This window comes from Xylocopa sonorina, chromosome 7, assembly GCF_050948175.1.
Source record: "Xylocopa sonorina isolate GNS202 chromosome 7, iyXylSono1_principal, whole genome shotgun sequence".
Lineage (NCBI taxonomy): Eukaryota > Metazoa > Arthropoda > Insecta > Hymenoptera > Apidae > Xylocopa > Xylocopa sonorina.
The window spans coordinates 41,376-50,655 of record NC_135199.1 but is presented as its reverse complement, the minus strand read 5'-3'; positions in this window follow the sequence as shown (position 1 = coordinate 50,655).

The following is a 9,280-nucleotide window of genomic DNA, read 5'->3' as shown; positions in this document are numbered from 1 at the left end:
TGTATACCTCGCATACACTTCAACTGAATGTGAATGCGACAGTTCCTTGCAAGGAAATAGTGATTGCTGATGTCTACGTATCGATGTAATAGAGTTCTAATGCTTCTAAAATCGCGATATCGCATCCCATTTCTATGTTTCATGACAATATATAATATTCATTGCGAAGTGTCATGTATACCTCGCATGCACTTAAAATGAATGTAAATGCGACACTTCCTTGCAAGGAAATAGCGTTTGCAGATGTCTACGCATCGAAGCAATAGTGTTCTAATGCTTCTTAAATCGCGATATCGCATCTCATTTCTATGTTTCATGATAAGATATAATATTCACAGTGCAGTGTTATGTATACCTCGTATTCACTTCAAAAGAATGTAAACGCGACACTTCCTTGCTAGGAAATATCGTTTGCAGATGTCTACGTATCGAAGCAATAGAGTTCTAATGCTTCTTAAATCGCGATATCGCACCTCATTTCTATGTTTCACGATAAGATATAATATTCATTGTGTAGTGTTATGTTTATCTCATCTATACTTCAAATGAATGTAAATGCGACGCTTCCTTGCTAGGAAGTAGCGTTTGCAGATGTCTACGTATCGTGGCATTAGTGTTCTAATGCTTCTCAAAACGCGATATCGCATCTCATTTCTATGTTTCATGATAATATATAATATTCATTGTGGAGTGTTATGTATACCTCGTATTCATTTCAATAGAATGTAAATGCGACACTTCCTTGCTAGGAAATAGCGTTTGCAGATGTGTACGTATCGAAGCAATAGATTTCTAAAGCTTGCTAATTCGCGATATCGAATCTCATATCTGCGTTTTATGATAATATATAATATTCATTGCGAAGTTTCATGTGTACCTCGCATGCAAATCAAACGAATGTGAATGCGACAGTTCCTTGCTAGGAAATAGTGATTGCTGATGTCTACGTATCGATGTAATAGAGTTCTAATGCTTCTTAAATCGCGATATCGCACCTCATTTCTATGTTTCATGATAAGATATAATATTCATTGTGTAGTGTTATGTTTATCTCATCTATACTTCAAATGAATGTAAATGCGGCACTTCCTTGCTGGGAAATAGCGTTTGCAGATGTCTGCGTATCGTGGCATTAGAGTTCTAATGCTTCTCAAAACGCGATATCGCATCTCATTTCTATGTTTCATGATAAGATATAATATTCATTGTGCAGTGTCATGTATATCTCGTCCGTACTTCAAATGAATGTAAATGCGACACTTCCTTCCTGGAAAATGTCGTTTGCAGATGTCTACGTATCGTGGCATTAGAGGTCTAATGCTTCTCAAAACGCGAAATCGCTACTCATTACTATGTTTCATGATAATATATAATATTCATTGCGGAGTGTTATGTATACCTCGCATACACTACAAATGAATGTGAATGCGACAGTTCCTTGCTAAGAAAAAGCGTTTGCAGATGTCTACGTGTCGAAGTAATAGACATCTAATGCATCATAAATCGCGATACCGCATCTCATTTCTAGGTTTCATGATAAGATATAATATTCATTGCGAAGTGTCACGTATACCTCCTATTCCTTTCAAAAGATTGTAAATGCGACACTTCCTTCCTAGAAAGTAGCGTTTGCAGATATCTACGCAACGAAGCAATAGTGTTCTAATGCTTCTTAAATCGTGATATCGCATCTCATTTCTATGTTTCATGATAAGATATAATATTCACAGTGCAGTGATATGTATACCTCGTATTCACTTCAAAAGAATATAAACGCGACTCTTCCTTGCTAGGAAATATCGTTTGCAGATGTCTACGTATCGAAGCAATAGAGTTCTAATGCTTCTTAAATCGCGATATCGCACCTCATTTCTATGTTTCACGATAAGATATAATATTCATTGTGTAGTGTTATGTTTATCTCATCTATACTTCAAATGAATGTAAATGCGACGCTTCCTTGCTAGGAAGTAGCGTTTGCCGATGTCTACGTATCGTGGCATTAGTGTTCTAATGCTTCTCAAAACGCGATATCGCATCTCATTTCTATGTTTCATGATAATATATAATATTCATTGTGGAGTGTTATGTATACCTCGTATTCATTTCAATAGAATGTAAATGCGACACTTCCTTGCTAGGAAATAGCGTTTGCAGATGTGTACGTATCGAAGCAATAGATTTCTAAAGCTTGCTAATTCGCGATATCGAATCTCATATCTGCGTTTTATGATAATATATAATATTCATTGCGAAGTTTCATGTGTACCTCGCATACAAATCAAACGAATGTGAATGCGACAGTTCCTTGCTAGGAAATAGTGATTGCTGATGTCTACGTATCGATGTAATAGAGTTCTAATGCTTCTTAAATCGCGATATCACACCTCATTTCTATGTTTCATGATAAGATATAATATTCATTGTGTAGTGTTATGTTTATCTCATCTATACTTCAAATGAATGTAAATGCGACACTTCCTTGCTAGGAAACAGCGTTTGCAGATGTCTGCGTATCGTGGCATTAGAGTTCTAATGCTTCTCAAAACGCGATATCGCATCTCATTTCTATGTTTCATGATAAGATATAATATTCATTGTGCAGTGTCATGTATATCTCGTCCATACTTCAAATGAATGTAAATGCGACACTTCCTTCCTGGGAAATGTCGTTTGCAGATGTCTACGTATCGTGGCATTAGAGGTCTAATGCTTCTCAAAACGCGAAATCGCTACTCATTACTATGTTTCATGATAATATATAATATTCATTGCGGAGTGTTATGTATACCTCGCATACACTACAAATGAATGTGAATGCGACAGTTCCTTGCTAGGAAATAGCGTTTGCAGACATCTACGTATTGTGGCATTAGAGTTCTAATGCCTCTCAAGACGCGATATCGCTACTCATTACTTTGTTTCATGATAATATATAATATTCATTGTGGAGTGTTATGTATACCTCGTATTCATTTCCATAGAATGTAAATGCGACACGTCCTTGCTAGGAAGTAGCGTTTGCAGATGTCTACGTATCGAAGCAATAGTGTTCTAATGATTCTTAAATCGCGATATCGCATCTCATGTCTATGTTTCATGACAATATATAATATTCATTGCGAAGTGTCATGTATACCTCGCATACACTTAAAATGAATGTAAATGCGACACTTCCTTCCTAGGAAATAGCTTTTGCAGATGTCTACGTATCGAAGCAATGGATTTATAATGCTTGCTAATTCGCGATATCGCATCTCATATCTATGTTTCATGATAATATATAATATTCATTGCGAAGTTTCATGTATACCTCGCATACAATTCAAACGAATGTGAGTGGGACAGTTCCTTGCTGGGAAATAGTGTTTGGAGATGTCTACGTATCGAAGCAATAGAGTTCTAATGCTTCTTAAATCGTCATATCGCATCTCATTCCTATGTTTCATGATAATATATAATATTCATTGTGGAGTGTTATGTATACCTCGTATTCGTTTCAGAAGAATGTAAATGCGACACTTCCTTGCTAGGAAGTAGCGTTTGCAGATGTGTACGTATCGAAGCAGTAGTGTTCTAATGCTTCTTAAATCGCGATATCACATCTCATTTCTATATTTCATGACAATATATAATATTCATTGCGAAGTGTCATGTATACCTCGCATGCACTTAAAATGAATGTAAGTGCGACACTTCCTTGCTAGGAAGTAGCGTTGGCAGATGTCTACGTATCGAAGCAATAGACATCTAATGCTTCATAAATCGCCATATCGCATCTCATTTCTATGCTTCATGATAAGATATAATTTTCATTGCGAAGTGTTATGTATACCTCGTATTCACTTCAAAAGAATGTAAATGCGACACTTTCTTGCAAGGTAATAGCCTTTGCAGATGTCTACCTATCGAAGCAATAGATTTCTAAATCTTGCTAATTCGCGATATCGAATCTCATATCTATGTTAAATGATAATTTTTAATATTCATTGCGAAATGTCATGTATACCTCGCATACACTTCAAATGAATGTGAATGCGACAGTTCCTTGCAAGGAAATAGTGATTGCTGATGTCTACGTATCGATGTAATAGAGTTCTAATGCTTCTAAAATCGCGATATCGCATCCCATTTCTATGTTTCATGACAATATATAATATTCATTGCGAAGTGTCATGTATACCTCGCATGCACTTAAAATGAATGTAAATGCGACACTTCCTTGCAAGGAAATAGCGTTTGCAGATGTCTACGCATCGAAGCAATAGTGTTCTAATGCTTCTTAAATCGCGATATCGCATCTCATTTCTATGTTTCATGATAAGATATAATATTCACAGTGCAGTGTTATGTATACCTCGTATTCACTTCAAAAGAATGTAAACGCGACACTTCCTTGCTAGGAAATATCGTTTGCAGATGTCTACGTATCGAAGCAATAGAGTTCTAATGCTTCTTAAATCGCCATATCGCATTTCATTTTTATGTTTCATGATAAGATATAATATTCACTGTGCAGTGTTATGTATACCTCGTATTCACTTCAGAAGAATGTAAATGCGACACTTCCTTGCTAGGAAATAGCGTTTGCAGATGTCTACGTGTCGTAGCATTAGAGTTCTAATGCTTCTCAGAACGCGATATCGCTACTCATTGCTATGTTTCATCATAATATATAATATTCACTGTGAAGTGTTATGTATACCTCGTATTCATTTCAAAAGAATGTAAATGCGACACTTCCTTGCTAGGAAATAGCGTTTGCAGATGCCTACGTATCGAAGCAATAGGTTTCTAAAGCTTGCTAATTCGCGATATCGCATCTCATACCTATGTTTCATGATAATATATAATATTCATTGCAAAGTGTCACCTATACCTCGCATACACTTCAAACGAATGTAAACGGCACACTTCCTTGCTAGGAAATAGCGTTTGCAGATGTCTACGTATCGTAGCATTAGTGCTCTAATGCTTCTCAAAACGCGACAGCATTTCTCATTTCTATGTTTCATCATAGTATATAATATTCATCGAGTAGTGTCATGTATACCTTGCATACACTTCAAATGAATGTAAATGCGACAGTTCCTTGCTAGGAAATAGCGTTTGCTGATGTCTACGTATCGAAGCAATAGAGTTCTAAAGCTTTTTAAATCGCGATATCGAATTTCATTTCTATGTTTCATGATAAGATATAATATACATTGTTCAGTGTTATGTATATCTCGTCTATACTTCAAATGAATGTAAATGCGACACTTCCTTCCTAGGAAATAGCGTTTGCAGATGTCTACGTATCGAAGCAATAGGGTTCTAAAGCTTGCTAATTCGCGATATCGCATCTCATTTCTATGTTTCATGATAATATATAATATTCATTGCGAAGTGTCATGTACACCTCGCATACACTTCAAATGAATGTGAATGCCACAGTTCCTTGCTAGGAAATAGCGTTTGCAGATGTCTACGTATCGAAGCAATAGAGCTCTAAAGTTTCTTAAATAGCGATATCGTATCTCATTTCTATGTTTCCTGATAAGATATAATATTAATTGTGTAGTGTTATGTATACCTCGTATTTACTTCAAAAGAATGTAAAGGCGACACTTCCTTGCCAGGTAATAGAGTTTGCAGTTGTCTACGTATCGTAGCATTACAGTTCTAATGCTTCTCAAAACGCGATATCGCTACTCATTACTATGTTTCATGATAATATGTAATATTCATTGTGGAGTGTTATGTATACCTCGTATTCACTTCAAAAGAATGTTAATGCGACACTTCCTTGCTAGGAAATAGCGTTTGCAGATGTCTATGTATCGAAGCAATAGGGTTCTAAAGCTTGCTAATTCGCGATATCGCATCTCATTTCTATGTTTCATGATAATATATAATATTCATTACGAAGTGTCATGTACACCTCGCATACACTTCAAATGAATGTGAATGCGACACTTCCTTGCCAGGAAATAGCGTTTGCAGTTGTCTACGTATCGTAGCATTAGAGTTCTAATGCTTCTCAAAACGCGATATCGCTACTCATTACTATGTTTCATGATAATATATAATATTCACTGTGGAGTGTTATGTACACCTCGTATTCACTTCAAAAGAATGTAAATGCGACACTTCCTTGCTTGGAAATAGCGTTTGCAGATGTCTACGTATCGAAGCAATAGAGTTCTGAATATTCGTAAAACATGATATCGCATCTCTTTTCTATGTTTCATGATAAGATATAATATTCATTGGGAAGTGTCATGCTTACCTGGTATTCATTTCAAAAGAATGTAAATGCGACACTTCCTTGCTAGGTAATAGCGTTTGCAGATATCTACGTATCGAAGCTCTAGACATCTAATGCTTCATAAATCGCCATATCGCATCTCAAGTCTATGTTTCATGATAAGATATAATATTCATTGCGGAGTGTTATGTATACCTCGTATTCGCTCGAAGGAATGTAAACGCGACACTTCCTTGCCAGGATATAGCATTTGCAGATGTCCACGTATCGTAGCAACAGTATTCTAATGCTTGTCAAAACGCGATATAGCATCTCATTTCTATGTCTCATTATAAGATATAATATTCATTGCGATATGGCATGTATACCTCGCATTCACTTCAAAAGGATGTAAATGCTAAACTTCCTTGCTAAGAAATAGCGCTTGCAGATATCTACGTATCCAAGCAATGGGGTTCTAATGCTTCTCAAAACGCGATATCGCGTCTCATTTCTATGTTTCATGTGTCACGTCCCGAGGTGCGGTTGCGCTCGCAACGGTGGCACAAAGTCGTAACCGTTCCCGAAAATAACGCGAATTGCGTCCGGACCGGGTTCGTTGGCGTTTCGGACTCGATAAAACGGTAATTAACACGAAACTTACCTTGTGATGGCTTGATTCTACTGTCTGATTTCTCTTTCCAGGTACCTGGAGCGCCTTGGATCCGCAACCGGGATGGCGGCGGCGTACGGCTGGAACGGAGGTACGAGTCGTGCGGCGAAGGAAACCTCCTTCACAGGAACCAGGGCTCGAACGTAGGAAATTGAATATTCTGGTGCATCACCCACGTATTCCCGAGCGAGACGACGAATAAACTCTCTCCTCCCCGCGCGTCGTGTACGCTTTGTCGGAGGTGCAAGGCTCGTCGAGAATACTTGAACTTCGGTCGAGTACGGCGCGGCTAAGCGTTGGTTCGCTCTAGCTTACCGGGATCAACCTGGGCGCAAGATATTCTGTACACGGTAGAAGTGAGGATGGAGCAACTAAGCGCTGGTTCGCTCTAGTCGTCGAGCCTCAAGACTATCGCAGATGAGATATAAAAATAGAATAATCGCGAGCGTACCCGTGGAGTAGAATTAAGGAATTGTATTTGAACTCGAATAAAGATACTTTGGATCTGGTAAAAATAAACTATATTCTATGATTTCACTATACTAAATACACTTGACTAAATTCTAAGTTACTGACTAGCGATTACAATGAGAATTAGAAATAGTGTAAAGTATCGAATGGACTCCGCTATGGGAGTATGGATAGAGACGAATGCATTAGAGCTAATTGCTCGTTGCGAATGAGCCTATTGCTCGGATCGGAAGTGCATCGTTCGGATGCTGGATTAGAACTCCTCGGTTCGGAGATGAGATGCGAACTCTCCAGTTCGGAGATGAGATACCAACTCTCCCGTTCGGAGGTGAGATTGGAACTGACTCTCGGATCTCGCGTCCGCGACCTCCTCGGGTCGCGCGGCGCGCGAGTCGCTGGGCCCTCGCGGTGGGGCGGACGGTCGGAGTAGGGCGGCCGCTCGGCCCTCGTGGTGGGGCGGCCGTTCGGAGTGGGGCGCGGCCCGCGTTAAGCGTGAGCCGCGAGCGTCGAGTGTGCGCGCGAGTGCACGGAACATAACCGTGCATGAATAAAATATATACATATATTTACTTAAATCTAGGTGTGTGTTGGTGTGTATGTACATAGGTGAGTAGTGTGCTTATTCTAATCCCACATGTACGAGAAGTACGTATAGGGCTTCGTGATCGCTGGGGATTCGACCCAGTATGTGTCGGAGAGCTCCTCGCCCTCGTAATACGGGGTGAAGTCCTCCCCCTCGTGTGTGGAGATCGCGCGTGGGCGCGGCATGCTGCATCCCTCTTCCCTCTCGTACCTTTGTCTCCTTCTGTAGGGACGGCGAGTCGGCGGGTGGCCCGTGTGCAGGGGCTCCGGATACGGATGCTGGGGATGATGCGTTGGACGCCGGAGGGTGGCAGGCGGTACGCCTGACGTTACACCACCCCCCTTGGAAAAAGAATCTCGGCCATGCCGAGATCTCTTGTCTGTTGGGTAGATTTCGGGATTTTGGATCCTTCTCTTGGTCCTGTCGGCTGGATGCTGCGGAATCTGAGGTTTTTCGCCTGGTTGATCCTGGCGATAACGTTTGGAGATTGGACCGTGACTGCGGGCTTCCTTCGGATTGCAGGCACTTTCGTCGCTTTCACTTTCAGCGTTCGTTTGAATGTCACTGCTCTCACTGACTTCATTTTCAGTTTTTCGCACTTTTCTTTCACTAGCATCCACACTCTGCATACTATGCATTCGTTTACAAATTTTGATTTTGTTCGTATGAACAATTTTATGGCGCCCTTTTACATTCAGCTTAACATTACAATTGCCCAAAATTTCGAGGATACGGTACGGTCCAGAATACTGTGCCTGGAACTTATGTTTGTTCGGCTCTTTTAAAAGATAGACCCATTGGCCTACCTCGAAGTTTTGGACATTGAGATTTCGGTCATAATAATATTTAGAACGGCGTTTCGCATTGTCTAGATTGGCTTTAGCCAAATCCTGAGATTTCGAGATTTTCTCCTGAAGTTGTATAAGATAGTCGCTATAAGTTTCGTTATCAGAGCTGTCCTGAAAAGGAGTGGCTGACGGCGTCCTAGCTATCCTGCCGAACACTAGTTCGTGTGGGGTGTATAATGTACCCTCGTGCACACTGGTGTTGTATGAAAACATTGCATACGGTAACCAATTCACCCAATCGTTACTCGACTCTATGTAATGCTTCAGATATTCGGCCAGGACGTGGTGAGATCGTTCAACGGACCCGTTTGTCTGTGGATGGAACGCAGTGGACTTGTATTGCTTAATACGGAATTTGATTGCTATGGCTTTAATCAAGCTGTTTATAAAGTTCGAACCTTGGTCCGTGAGTATGCCTTTCGGGCATCCGAACTTACAAATGAATTCTTTTATTAAAGCTTCGGCAATGTCTACTG